Below are 14,405 nucleotides of genomic sequence, written 5' to 3' on the forward strand. Positions count from 1 at the left end.
CAGTGATAAAACAATAAGGCTTTTTGCCTCTAAATGAGCTATTGAAGAGGTGATATTAGCAGTACTGGAAGTGTTTTATTCCCAACAGCCTTATAATTATTGATGAGTTGACAAGGTGAGGATGGCTTTGGTTTCAGAGGTGGGTTGCTGATTTAACAATTGGGATATGTTTTTATGGCAGTATTTTCCTTCAAACAACAGAAATGTCTTATGTGATTAAGAATTTTATTGTTGCACTCTATAAGCTCATACATAAAATATTATGCAAAACTGATGCTACAATAACCCTTTATTAACATGATTTCAAAGGAAGATTTTCCGATATTAATTCAATTGGCTTCAGTAGTATACAACAGAACAGCATTATTTTATTGCCTTGCCATTTTAGTCCAGGCAACTAAAATCCATATGCTGTGTGTGGATGGAGAGCCATTTTTGTTTATTGACTCATTTAAGTTAGAAAACTGAACTTTGTTTTCATTTCTGTTTTGTCTGTGTTTTGAAGAAGTGGAATGCTATGAACTTAAAACACAACTGTGAAACAAATCTGTGAGCTGTGTATCTTCACCCAGCAGTCAGGAGCTAGCAGAAATGCATGTTTTGGTGATGCCTCTTTAGGTGAAAAGTGATCTAAAGTCTGTTCCCTGCAATGGCAGCTTTTCCCCCTGAGCAGCTCCTGACAATGTTTTTGGCGTCCTCAGTCCTAAGAGCACACGAGGGTGTTTCATGTTTCATTCCTTTGCTCCGTGGGGGAGCTAGGCAGAGTTGTGGCCACACTCCAGAAGGGCAGCTTTCCCCTCATTTTACTTCATCTCTGCTACAATACTCAGGGTGACCTTTCCTGATACCAGAAATTCAATTTCTGGGGTTCCATCATCATCAGAACTAAGTCCAGGTGAAATGGTAATTGCTGCACTGTGATGTTTCTCAGAACACCATACACATAAAAAATGGAGGAGTCATTGCTCTATTTCTAAACTGGAATTCATAATTAGTTTTTTGGGGTATTTGGTTGGTGGCAGTGAACTTTGGATCTCTGACTTAATCACCTCAGTGTGGCAGGGGCTCTTTGGTACATGTGATCATTTCTTGGTGTTGCTCAGTGACACATTAAAGAAATACTTTAGATTCAGGAAGAAGTCCTGACCTGTTACCCAGCATGAGGCTGGGGTCTGTGGAGCCATGTGTTGCTCAGAAAAATGGTGGGAAGCTTCCAGTTACAACATTTCATCCAGTTTAGAGACGTGCCAAGTCATTCACCTACTTAGCAAATGGACTAAAAGTTGGAGTCTTTCTGTCAGGAGCATACTTAACCCTGAATATCAGCCTGGGAGAACTGGAGAAAAAGAATAAATGGCATTTGTCAGTTTGTTTAGAGATTGCCAACTGTATTGACGACAAGAGGCAAGTTTATACCTTACGGTCACATGGAGGATAAATGAGATTTGGAGGAATAACTGTAGCAGTTGTGAGCAAAAATATTTTGATCTTATCAAAGGGTGTTCTGTTCATAGTCTTTATACATGGTAAAAGTAGGAATTTCTGTCTGCAGCAAACAGTCCTACTAAGGCAAAAATTAAAAGCATCTTTTCCTAGGCCCACATATTTATTTTTTTATTGCGTTTTATATTTTCTTAAAGAGTTTTCCATGAACTTACTGCTTTCCAGAGCAGCGCTTTTCCAAGCAACCACCAGTTCTGGAGTCAAGTCGTGGCATTTGAATGATTCTCCCATTCCTGCAAGAGCCACTCCTGAAGTTACCCTAAGAGGGGACAGATACAGAGAATGAGATGTGCTTCCTAAGAACTGCTCCAGTAGGTAAGTTAAGTCCATTTTGTTCTAAGGGTGGAATATTTCCACAACTCCTTCAAAAATGAAGTACTTATTTCCCAGTAAGTTCTGCTATAAAAGTTGTAACACCTAGTTAAAACCCATTTTTCTTAATTCTTACGGATGGAGTGGAAATCAGAACTCCTTATGGAAACATCAGGGGGAAAAAAGGAATCTGTCACAGGGAACCTATTCCTGGCAAACGTTTCTAAAACCTCTGAGATATTTTTCTATTTTAGAGCAGTTATTGCACTTTCTGTTCAAGTGATTGGAAGTGTTGGTGGCATTGTCTTGTTTTACTGGTCAGGTTAGCCAAATAGAACATCTGGAAAAGGGAATTTTGGGCTCAGGTATGTCTGGATTAGGGCCCAAAAGCCGTTTCAGTATTCATCTCCCCTCAGATCCCCAGCTGGCTCCTCTAAGTACCTGTACTTGCAGCAGGTTGCCCCCTTGGAATTCTGCTGCAATTTATGCAAATGCATGAGGAATTTAAGTGGTGCATAGTTTCTGACTTTTAGCTCTTACAGCTAAATTTAGAAATGGAAGTTATCTTTTTATTCTTTAAATTCTGTCATTTTCCATCCTTCCTGTCATTTGCACACTGAAGGTAGTGATTTTCTTTGAAATGCCCCAATTTTACATGTATATTCTAGTTGTCTGTGAATATTTGTAGAATTCCAGAGGAGAATGTCTGGTGTAGAATGTGCTTTTATGATATGCAGAAAAGCCACCAGAAAAGTGTCAGAGTGTATTCACTCAACAGCAGAATTGCTCACCTTACATCTGCCATTAGAACACGCTACCTAAGTGAAAGTACCTTCATCTGTTTATCAATAGGAATTTGCACAGGTACAGTATGGTGTTTTAACATCCAAACCAAGTGGACATAAATTTTAGGCTATATTTCTGGATAAATTGTGTTTTCCTTCTCTGTTGAAGTAATTTTTTAATGAGAAGTGTGTGATAAAAAGCTAAGTTAAATCTATTCATGAATTTTTCAGTGGTTTACAGACCTGTCTTTCCCTTTTATCTATCTTATGAATTAGATGTTTCTTAGACAAGCACAGCCCACCTACTGAATAAATATCTATATTTCTGAATGATGATGAATAAATTCACGAGTATACATGGTTCCAGTAGGCTGAGAAGAATCAGTAGTTTCTTGCTATTCTAAAGTTTCTGTCTCATTCCTTTTAATCTTTGTATATTTTACAAAAAGAGAACTGGAAAGTTGGAAGTATAATCTGGATAGCTTGGATGAATTCAGTCTGCAGATTTTTTTCTTGTTCTGAAATGCTGGGTGCTGGCTGAGTTTTGCAAGTGTTATAGGAGTTCATTTTCCACCTTTAAATATGTGGTTATTATGTTTGATTATGTGTTAGACCTGCTTTATTGTGCTTTTATTGCACTCTGAAGAGATTTGATTTGTATTTTTAAGATACTTAAATGTACTTTAGAATATATTAAAAGAGGAAAGATTGTTTGTAAGGTATTGAATTAGCTGAAAATAACGTGGGTGGTAACTCAAGTAGTGTATTCAGTACACACATAAAGACTAAATTAGAGCTCTGTGTATCCCATTTATCCAGAGCCAAATGTACTTGAAAATGATATTAGCGAAGGATCCAAGCCCTGAATGCACGTGACATTTTTTCAGGCTGCATTTCCACACTACAGTTCAGGTTAGCTCAGTTCCTAAGCAGAGGAAGCCAGAATTTTCCTGCCTCTGCTCTTGTTTTCTGTGTTTTCCATTTCCATTATTTACCCAACTGCAAATGTGTGTTTGCACATATGTACAGTCTGCCTTTGTAATACAGTTTGATAAACCTCCTTAATCTGTTTATGCAGTGTTTCAGTGACAATTTCAGCACATCATCAGATGCTAGAGCAGGACAGAAAAGCAGCAGGTTTTGGACTTTTCCCCTCCTGCCCCAGGGGAAGTCCTTGCTGTTCCAGTGGAGTGGGAAACAGCTGTGTGTGCCCCCCTGAGAGTGGGAGCAGAAGCCATCTCAGATATGCTTTTTCATGATACTTTATATGTGGCAAATGATGGAATATGGTGATGTCTTTCTTCTGCTCTCAGTTAGCCTGTAACAAGTAACAAGATGTACAGCACAACCCCAGAGAACCCCGTGTAGTTTGTCCTTCATTCATGGTCCTTTACTGAGCATTTTGGTCTCACTTGAAGCCATCTGTAGAGTCAGAGTTCTTGGAGGATTTGCTTCAAGGATTTCTCTGCCATTTCTAGGTCTTCTGTGCCTTAAGGACTAATTGGAAACCTTGAGGTTTCCTAAAGATGGCCATACATATCTCTCTGAACTGTTAATCACGAATATCTGCATGCAGGTATTTAGGTAGATAATTTTGGTTGATGAGATCCATTCATTAAGCACTGCGAGGTGTTTAACTACTCTCTCCATGTTAATGTGCTGTTCTCCAAGCAAAAATAGAACATTCATGCTTGATTGATGTTTAAATAATCTCATTATCAAGGAGAATAATAGGATGGACATTGACAGCTTGACAGAAAGCCAGTGCTGATTAGAATTACAAATTTGTTAAAAGAAGTTATTACACTCTTTGTAATCAGCATACATGCCTCAGTTGAAACAGCTTGAATAACTACAACATTGCCCTTTAAATTTTGTGTTTATAAGGGGAGGGGAATTATCTGTCCTTTTTAGAATTGAGTTAAATAAGTATATTATCCTAAACCAGCATTTTTCTGATAGGGCTCTTGTAATGTGTGTAAGAATTTTAAGTGGAGCAAATTCTATTTTAAAAAGCCATTTTATTTGCTTTGTTAAGGAATTTACTATTTTATTAGCTATCTATTTCTAAATTAAAGTGAAGTAGGAGTAGCATAGACTTACAGCTATATCTATACTTCCCAGAATTGCCCCCTAAAACTTTGGTATTAAGTGCTTAAACAGTTCCTTCAAAATCTCTTCTAGCTAAATTCTATAATTGAGTGGAAAAGAAGATACCACTAATCTTTAGCATGTGCTCTCTAGGGAGCTGCTGAAAATGTTCATACACTTTCCTTTAATGCTTCAAGTCCTAAAAGGAACTGAGAAAGGACGAGCACCTGAAGCTTCCTCTTCCCCTCTGAAGATAACATCAGAAAAAGGAGCACTTGGCAACAACTTGGCGACTTCCATACGTGCATCTTTAGGGGAATGAGCAATCACACTGATTTCAGTGTGACTGCTGAGATATGTCAGTATTTGTAAAGTAGACAAAAAGGGCTGACTCTTAAAGGCTTTTTAAAATTTGTGTGCTTGTGGAGGAAGTAACAGCACGGCAAAGAAATCCAGACCAGCTCATGTATCAATAAATACTAGTTTGCTTTTGTAAATATGATTAATGGTAGGGGCACAGCTCAGGTATGCTGACAGTGGTCAAAATGAGTTGCAGCTCTTGCTCTTGCATCCAGAATTTGAATTTTAAATAGACAACCCTGTCACACACAAAAATTTAGTTCAGTCTACTCTAGAGACACCAGTCCAGATTCAATTCTCCGTAAATAGCTCCTGGTATTTTGTATTTGGATGAGGATGCAGTGTTTAGCAGTGAAAATTCCTAAGCTGCAGATAAGTGAAGAGTGAAAAGTGCCATTCCATGCTTCCAGGGTTCTCCTGGACAACTCTCTTGGCAGTGTCTGAACATGGGTCTGGCCAAGAGTCCAGTTTAGGCCAAACCAGTAACACTTTTCTGGCATGGCCTGGTCACAGAAATCCACTGCAGGTTCCAGCCACAGCTGAGCTTTTCCTTTGCTGCCTTTCCATATGCACAGCAGTATGGGATAACACATATATTCCATTTCCCTATTCTCATTTCCTCTGTGTTTCTGCTGCAGCCCCTACTGCACAGATTTAGTGCCTCCTAGAATGGAGCAGTTTTTTACTCTGTTGTCACCCCTCCAAATCATAACAACAGTAGAGGGCTGACTTGTGTAGCATCGCTGTGTCTGTGACACACCCGGTGTCTTTGGCTGCTGATGACTGGGTAATTGTTTTCAAATGGATATTTTTTTCTCCCCTGTGCATTTAAAATTGTGATTGCAGAAAGTAGGACAGTAAAAGACAATGAGAGGGAAGAAAGAAACCCAGAATACACTGCTGGAGAGTATATCTTGATCAAAGGCTTCTGAATAGATACAAAGCAATTTTTGTTATTCAGAGTAAAAGAAGCCAATTTCACATCAGTTTTATTTTCATAACCATTCCAATGTAAACAAGATTTTTACTGATCTCCTACTCTAGCAGAGAAATGAGAGCTCTGATGTTACCTGCAAGTTTCATTGTTTGTTTGGTGAATAATTTGAATTAACTGTGTGTGTAACTTTCCCTTTGCCTTTATCTCTAACCATATGTTCTGCCCATGGCTGAGAGGAGGTGTTTTACAGCAGTCACAAAAACAAGAGTTGAGCCGATGATTCCCCCTATAAGAATGCAAGGCAACAAGGCAATTAATTTTCTTTGAAAGTCAATCAGATACTTTGGGAACCTCTTGATGTTTCACAAGGATGGTCTTTCAGCTGGGAGTATCGATATTTTTTGCAGAAATACCAAAGAATTCCTGCAAAGAATTTAAATCTGTAGCCTCACTCTTCTAAAACAAAATCAACTGAAGGGAACAATCAAGCAGCATTTGTAAGTAAAAATAACTCTGTACTTAGTTTGACACTGCCAGCTCTTCACAGAATACTTGGGAAATAAATGATTCTACTGCATCTTTGTGATCCTGATGCAGTTAAATTTATCATTATTCCTCTTTACTAAATTTTCCTATCCTTTTACAAAACAAGGGATATAGTCTTTCCTCAGCTCCAGAAGCTTCAGTGAAGCTTAAAATTGGTTCAGCTCCATTTATCCCAATAAAGTTACACCTATTTACTCTAGCAGGCTTCAGTGAGTATGGCTGAGACACACTTTTACCCAGGGTAGATCAGTGCTTTCCTTCATTTTTTGTCAGTAATATATTTAAAAGAAAATAAATACCTGGCCAGGAATGGGATTTCAGTAATACAAAGTAGTTAAATATTTTGCTTAACCCTGTTTATTCTTGTACTCAAAGCAAATGGCATAGAAGATGTTTGTTAGAAGCAATAATCAGTGCCATGCAAGACCTTAGTTACTTGCAGAGAAGGTGTTTTTCCTGTAAGCTGCACATTTACCCCCATATTTTATTCACTCCTAAACCAAGCCATTGCTTTGCATTTTGTCTTTGCTCATGTTAATAAGGGTTTCACTGAGTGCACCTACTCTTAGTGTAGCTATGCTCTAGTTGCTCTACCAGAGTTGGTAATGCTGCCTTTCCAATTTTAATTTTTTCCCAGCTGCTAAATAACCCGTCTGCATTCTGCAAATCGTCAGTTCAAAACAGCTGTTACAGTGACATAGTCAATTAGCTGTTCTTCAAATGAGGAGATACCACTCAAAGAAGGTTTATGCTATAATGCTTTTATTTATTATGTCTTTACTGCTTCTGTTCTTTAAATGCAGCAAACTATTCAGGTCAGCATTCTATCTTTAACTGGAAAGTATTTGCTTATCATGTCACAGAAAAGGAAAGAGAAGCATCTGTTCTACCACCTTGTAAATTGTCTGCTAAAGGGCAGCGACTTAGAAAGTTGTACCAATCCAGTGTACAGAAGAATGTCAAGGGTAAAAAGTGATAGGTGAGATGTTAATTGGTGTTTTAGCATCTACAGAATGCACAGTGGTCGTCACTGGGGGAGAGCCTGAGCTGGGTGGGAACAGTGACCTGAAACAGTCCTGGGTGGTGCAGGTACAGCCCCTTTCCCTCTCTTCTCACATTCACTTGGTCCTTGTTCTGACATCCCTTCCTTAAATAATTTTACTGATGTGTGTATTTTATCCTTCACATATAAGTTTTAGACATCTTCCACTGTAAGTAAATTAATCTCTGCACAAAAAAAAAAAAATCATTTTATAACCTACTAGAAATCATTTGCAAGACTAATGCAGAAGAAGAGTAAATAAGGATACACACATGCACAGAGTGTTCGACAAAAAATAATTTGTTTCTCCAGTTCCAAGCCTGCAAAATCCTCTTTGACTTTGCAGCCAGTTTTTGTGGGTTGCAGGCAAAACTCTTAAGCGAAATTTAAGTAGATTCTGGTTTTGTGCTTTACAATTTGTGTTTGCTGGGAAAAACAGGGGAAGCAATTCATGCGCTTCAGCTCCCTAACTGCAAAGAAGATTATTTTCTTTTTCCAACAAAAAGGCCTGAGAAGTAAAAACATTCTCTCCAGTTGGTCACAATGGGTGGAGAACAAGCAGTGAAGTCTGTTTGGAGGGAACAGGGACTGAGGGAAAGCCCTTTGTAGAGGGAAGAAAATTTCCCCAATATGGAGAAAGGGATTTTGGGGACCAAATGTTAAAATACTGATCCTGCTCACTTATATGTATGGCCACAGAAGAAAAACAGTGTATTTTGCTAAAAATTTTTGTGTTTTATTTCATTAAATAAGGAATTGTATTCTCTTAGCATCAGGGTATAGAATAAAAGTAATTCTGTCATGGTTGTCCTGGTGAAAGGTTTAAATCACTTTCACTTATCACTGATCACATTCACAGAACTGTAAAAATGCGTTTTTTGAGGATGCTGTTAAAACTCCCTTTTATTCCTCTATCATTTTGGACCATTAAATAATACTGAAAGTTCTCATTTGGGAAGATAATAGGCAAGAAGGAGCAACCATGAATATTGTAGGATTTGGCAGAATCACACGTTTCTTTCTATGCAAGACTTGTCTACGTGTTTTTTGGTTTTTTTTGGTAGGGTCACTTTGTATGCTAATACTCTATTTAGAAGAATTTTTATTATTTATAGATCTGTTAAATGCAGATTCTTGCAGATTAATGTTCTACAGTGACTGCAAATAAAAGGAACAAACTGCAGCAAAGTCAGACAAACTCATCAAAGCTTCTGACATAAAATACCCATGGCTTCCAATATGAGGTTTTGGAGGAAAACTTTGCCATGTCTTTCATGAAAGGCTCTGTAAACTGATATTTGCTGTGTAAATATCAGAGGTTTTGAGATCTGGTCAATTTAAGGTATTCTTCTTTTGAAGAGTTCAGCATGCAACAGTTATCTCATAGGTAGTGAGAGAGAGCAGCCTCTGAGAAACTTGTAGCTGAAGAATCACAATTACTTCTCTTTAAGTGGAAATTTAGTGAACGTGCAACATCAGCTTGAAATACGTTGTGTATAATCAATTATCATTTCACTGACAGAGTGACTGGTACTGTGTAAGCTACAAAGGAGAGTCTTTGTCCTGGACAGTCACTAAAAATCTTTCCTACAGTTTGTGTATTTTCTTGTAACAACAGCTTTAATTATGCACATCTCCAGCTCTCTAATATCTGTACATCACCTTTCACTAATGCAGACCTGCTGACAGTCTTTAGTTGGTCAAAGTATCCTGTTCCTCTCAACCCCTCCATTTACACTGATTTTCTGTGAAGCTGTAAAGTGTTTTTGCTCAAAATTCATTGCTAATGTAAGAAAATGCCACTGTACCTAAAACATGGCTATAACTTAGACACAGTACGGTCCCCACGGCTTTGTGGCTTCCAGGGCTCCTCTGTTGGAAGCACACATATCCTTTCTCTTTAGTGCCGGGCAAGGCAGGAATCTCCAGCCATTGTGACAAACCCTGGGATGTAAATCTCACCTCACCCGAGCCTCTGGCTAGAAAAGAGAGAATTCACATGTGGTATTATAGCAGTGGGCTTCTAATTATAATTTAGGAAATTATTATTTTTTATGAAATGGTGACATTTCTCTCAAAAAGCAAATAATCTCTCAGAAAAAATAATCATGCTGTTGAAAGTATAATTTTCTTTTAAGATACTTAGAATAACTTCTAAGTGAAAATGTTTTCAAGCAGCCATTAAGAGTCATTAGAGTTAACAGGGGTGTGATCTTGTATCCCAGTAGCTGAATTCAATGGTAACACCTTTTATTGCTGACAGTAAGTTACAAGACAATTACTTGACTGATATTCTCAAAGTCACCTGCAAAGTGCAAGGAAGAATAGAGCTGTTTGTACGGTTCCAAAACAAAGGGTAAGATTTCACAGAAGCTGATGCTTATCCTGCTCAGTCTCATGTATAATATTTATTATAATAAAAATAGACTCTACTGACTCATGGTTATTGAGGATACAACCACACAGATACCAACAAAATACCTGTGGGCCACATGGAGTTTTTATTTTAGTAGCAAGTTGTAAACATCACAAGGTATTTACACTGACAAACAGACACTTATAATAGACACTGTTCACTCACTGCATGCTCGTTCTTGAAAAGAATATTTTGGAGAATGATAAAGAGTCATTTATCACATGTTTTCCTTGGAATAAATGATAAAGCATATGGGAATGTTATAAAGGGATTATCAGTGGTAAATTTGATTTGAAATCTCTTGGGTGAGTGGAATGACCTTTCAGCTAGTGGAAATAACAGACTTTCAAAGAGCACATTTTTCTTATTATTGTAAGAAAAAACACCGTAGCTTATTTGACAGTTCTACTTAAAGCACCTTTTTACAGCTAAACTTCTGAATTCTTAGTAACTAAAAGTACAGAAAATCTCTACGGAATTCCTTCCGATTTCTACAAATTAACTTTATATAATTTAGGTCCACACCACAGGTATGAACCAGCCATGAAGAAATTATTGGGAAAACTTCAGTGAAAGACTGAATTTACACCCAACCAGTAGCTATATTAGCACTTTCTTTCACCAAATATAGCTATTTTTGAAACAAAACCACTCTCAGTCAAATCTTTGTTACATCTCTAGACAATTTCACTGATGAGATTTCTCATTCTCTTTTCCTGTAGAGAGATTGTTTATAAACATTTATTAGATGCAAGTAGCACAAAACTGTAGGCATGAAACATTCCTGCTCACAGTGGAAACTTAAGCCAAAATAATATTTCAGCACCAAGCAATAACACTTAAGAACATTAAGGATACCATTAAATAGAACCAGGCAGCACCTGCTAATTCAAGCTTGGGGAAAGAAAGCAGGGCCCTGGGCTGCATGTCATTTTCTTCACTCTTTAGAGAGTTACTATCTTTATTATCAAAGCATCCTGTGGTTCACCTAAGGGCAGTACAGAACTAGAAGCACTGTTTCCCAGTTAATTTTTTTAATGTAAAAAAGCACTAGGATAAAAGTACTTTCCCATGCAAAAGGCTGGAATTATACTGGTTTTCTGTGGGACAGATTTTTAAAAGGCCTTTCGTGCCTTGGGAAAATTCACTTGTTCAGCCATCATTTATATTTTCAAATTTGTACAGCCTGATCTGTTATGAAAACAACCTAAGGGGGGAATTTTTCCCCCTTTATGCTTGCATGGTAGTTGGTGCAATGTGATATCCCGTGGCTTTGGGGGACTGAAATGCAATTCAAATTGTAATAAAACCCCTCCACCTAAGCTGAATGCAGGTCTGCATGTGGTATGAATCTCTTTACCCTCAATGGAAATAGCCTGGATATGCAATCTGTACTCACCTCTCCTCAAGGATTATCAACGTTTTTAATCTGATCGGTTGAAAAGAATAAATTACGTCAGGTTCCATTTCTCTCGCTGAGTCACTTAAGTAGTTATTTGTAATGTTAGCAAGATTTTCTTTAACCTGTTGCTGTATGAATGTCACACAGAAGTTCTACCCCTGCTTTCTCTCTTGCAGTAATTCCAGGCACTGAGTTGTAAAACCAGCAAATTCCAGTTTGTAAAGGTACAAGGTACTTTGGGGGCATCCAAGTTGGGTTTTGCACTTCTCTTCATTGGTTTCTTACCTAGCTACTCCTGGTTATGAATTGTGGCATGTTAAATCTCAGCAGTGTATTTACAAAATGAATTTACTGAGCATTCACCTGGGGTGGATAAAACATAAATTGAAAGCTGTAATAAGTGATAGCTTTCCTGTTCTGAAGTTTAATCAAATTGCTTCTTGAATCTTAAAAATACAGAGGTATCTTCTCAAAAGCTTCATGTGTTAAAAAGAGTTAGGATAAATCAGAAAAGAGTGAGTGGATCATGTACATTTCACAAGCCCTCTCTTGTAGTGCCTTATGTTTCTTTTTGTTTTCTGTGGAAATAAATTAGGTTTTTTTCTTCTTACAGAGGAATTTAAAAATTGAACTGTAAGCTCTATCCATCTTTGAAAGTGGTATGAGTGACTTGTAGAGAAAAGAAAGTACTGTTAAAGATTAAATCATTACTTTAGTACACAGATAATACATTGCAAATTTTATCCATACCATATTTTTGCTTTTGATATTCCCTCTCATAATGTATAGGTTGGTCATGTGTTCTTCATGTATTAAAAGCAGTTGGTTTACCAGTGAGGCATATGTCTTTTTGAGTTTCTGGTTGATGTTTGGGTGATGGGGTTGTACACCATCATTTGAATGCAAGGGGAGTTTGATGGACTTAAGTTTGGTCAGCAAGAAAGATTTTTTCCCCTTCTTCTTTTGCCCTTATTTCTTTCTTCTCCATACTTGGAAGTGTTTGGTTTTTACCTTACCAAAATTGCCTTTTTATGTTACCTTTTAATGTTGCTGGGTACTGATTGGTGGGGCATGTCTGGGTTTTGCCAGTTTGTATCTCAGGAGCATTGGTTGTGCAGCTCTCTAAATGTCTGTGAAGTTGGCACTGCAGAAGGAGCACAAGGAGAGAGCAAGAACCTTGTTTGTAACTGTTTTTCTGATTTTCTTATCTGTCTTATGCAAACACAGAGATTTTTATTAATGACATAATTTACTGAGTGCTCTTTAAATTCGAACAATAACAGGCTTTGGAAGAACCCGTATTTTTGGGGTTTTTTGATCATTAATAAAACCAAGTTCTAATCTTTCACTCAGTCCTTTGGGTCCAAGGATATGCTTGGGCATTGCTGAAGGAAAGCAGCATAGCAGTCACTGAAATCCATCCAGGTGTTCCCACTCCAGCTCAAGATGCCTATATATAGGGTCCCACGTGCACTCAATAAATAGAAATCCAGCTAACTGTGATAAATGCACAGACTCTGATTGGAGTGAGAGCAGCATTGGGCTCGATGAGAATGTTGTTCCAAATTGCTGATGCCTCGCTGTGTTTTCTTATTATAACTGATATTTTAGGTAATAATGAAGTTTTTAAAGGCAAGTCAAAAATATTCTTTGAGGTACCAGAGAAAATCACCTGTAATGGCTGTTGAGACTTAAAGCTGTCAGCTAGCTGTGTAATAAATTTCTAGGTATTATTTGAATATAGGAATTTCTATATTTCTGCTACTGCTGGATTGGACAGTTCCTACTGTCCACCTGAATTACAGTTTCAGTGTTATTCTGGAATTATGCTACTACTGTGGGCTAATCCAAAAGTCACAGAGTTATGTGGAATGGTTGTTTTTCCATTAGTACTATGTATGAGATAAATGCTCAGTTTTCAAATGTATTTAATTTCTCTTTTAAATGGGCCTTGGACAAAAATTTAGCTTATTAAATACAGCATTGATAAGTACTGCATGAAGTAAATCAACCACTCTTTCATATTTTGTATTAAGGTTTCTGAGTTCTATCCCAGTCTTCTTTCTGGGGAATTGAGAAACTTGATACAACCCCCCTCACCATAACCAGGCTTTTTGTGAATTTGATAATTCCATACATTATTTTATTTTAATGGAAACAGGTTGATCTCACACTTAAGTGTTAATACATCTAACCATGCAAAGTAAGGAGATAATCTGAGTAGTACTGACTTGAATTTGCTGTAGCCTGAGGGCTTGCACTCGGGCTGGGCTTTGGGAAGTGTGGGATAACCAGGTTAAGCCATGATATATGGTCCCAGAGAGAAGGGCAGGGACTGCTGCACGAGTCAGATCATGTGTCTTAAACCGCTACAGCTCTGCCCTCAGTTTCTCAAGGTAGATTCAATTTATGGTCCAAACTCTTATTTATATTGCTTATGTCTGTGGTTTCTAAGGATTACCTAAAAGTCTGTTTGGAACAGATAGAATTTAGGGCAGTTTTATGTGTGGTCTTCTAATCATATATGTATTATTTATTTTAATATCTCAGCATGTTAAATCAGGTTTAAAGCAAGCATGTTTTTCTGTTTGTCGAACTTATCTAAAATTTATAGCATTAATTAGACAGAGGAAGGTTGTGATTCATGCAGCTTTTTATTTTATGTGACATTACAAAAGTGCTGTGCACCCAGGAGCCATTGCTAACATTCGAGGATGAACTGCTCAGGAGCCTTCTTGAAAGCTACTTATGTGTCTGTCTGAAATGAGTGTGAGCCTGATCTCCAGCAGCTGCTACATTCCAAGAATATCCAGAGCATTCTCCAGTTTCATATTTAATTTATGAGGATAAGGCAGAAATCCATATCATCCTATATATTTAAGACATTTTCTGTGATTTTTTCTTGAGGAGAAATATTTCAATTAGAATTGAAGTTGTTCATGTCTAAGGAAAATGAAGACAACCAAAGAGGGATGGGTGGATGGGGCCTGATCCAGTGAGATCAGAGGGGT

The sequence above is a fragment of the Corvus hawaiiensis genome, chromosome 9, assembly GCF_020740725.1.
Source record: "Corvus hawaiiensis isolate bCorHaw1 chromosome 9, bCorHaw1.pri.cur, whole genome shotgun sequence".
Classification (NCBI taxonomy): Eukaryota; Metazoa; Chordata; class Aves; order Passeriformes; family Corvidae; genus Corvus; species Corvus hawaiiensis.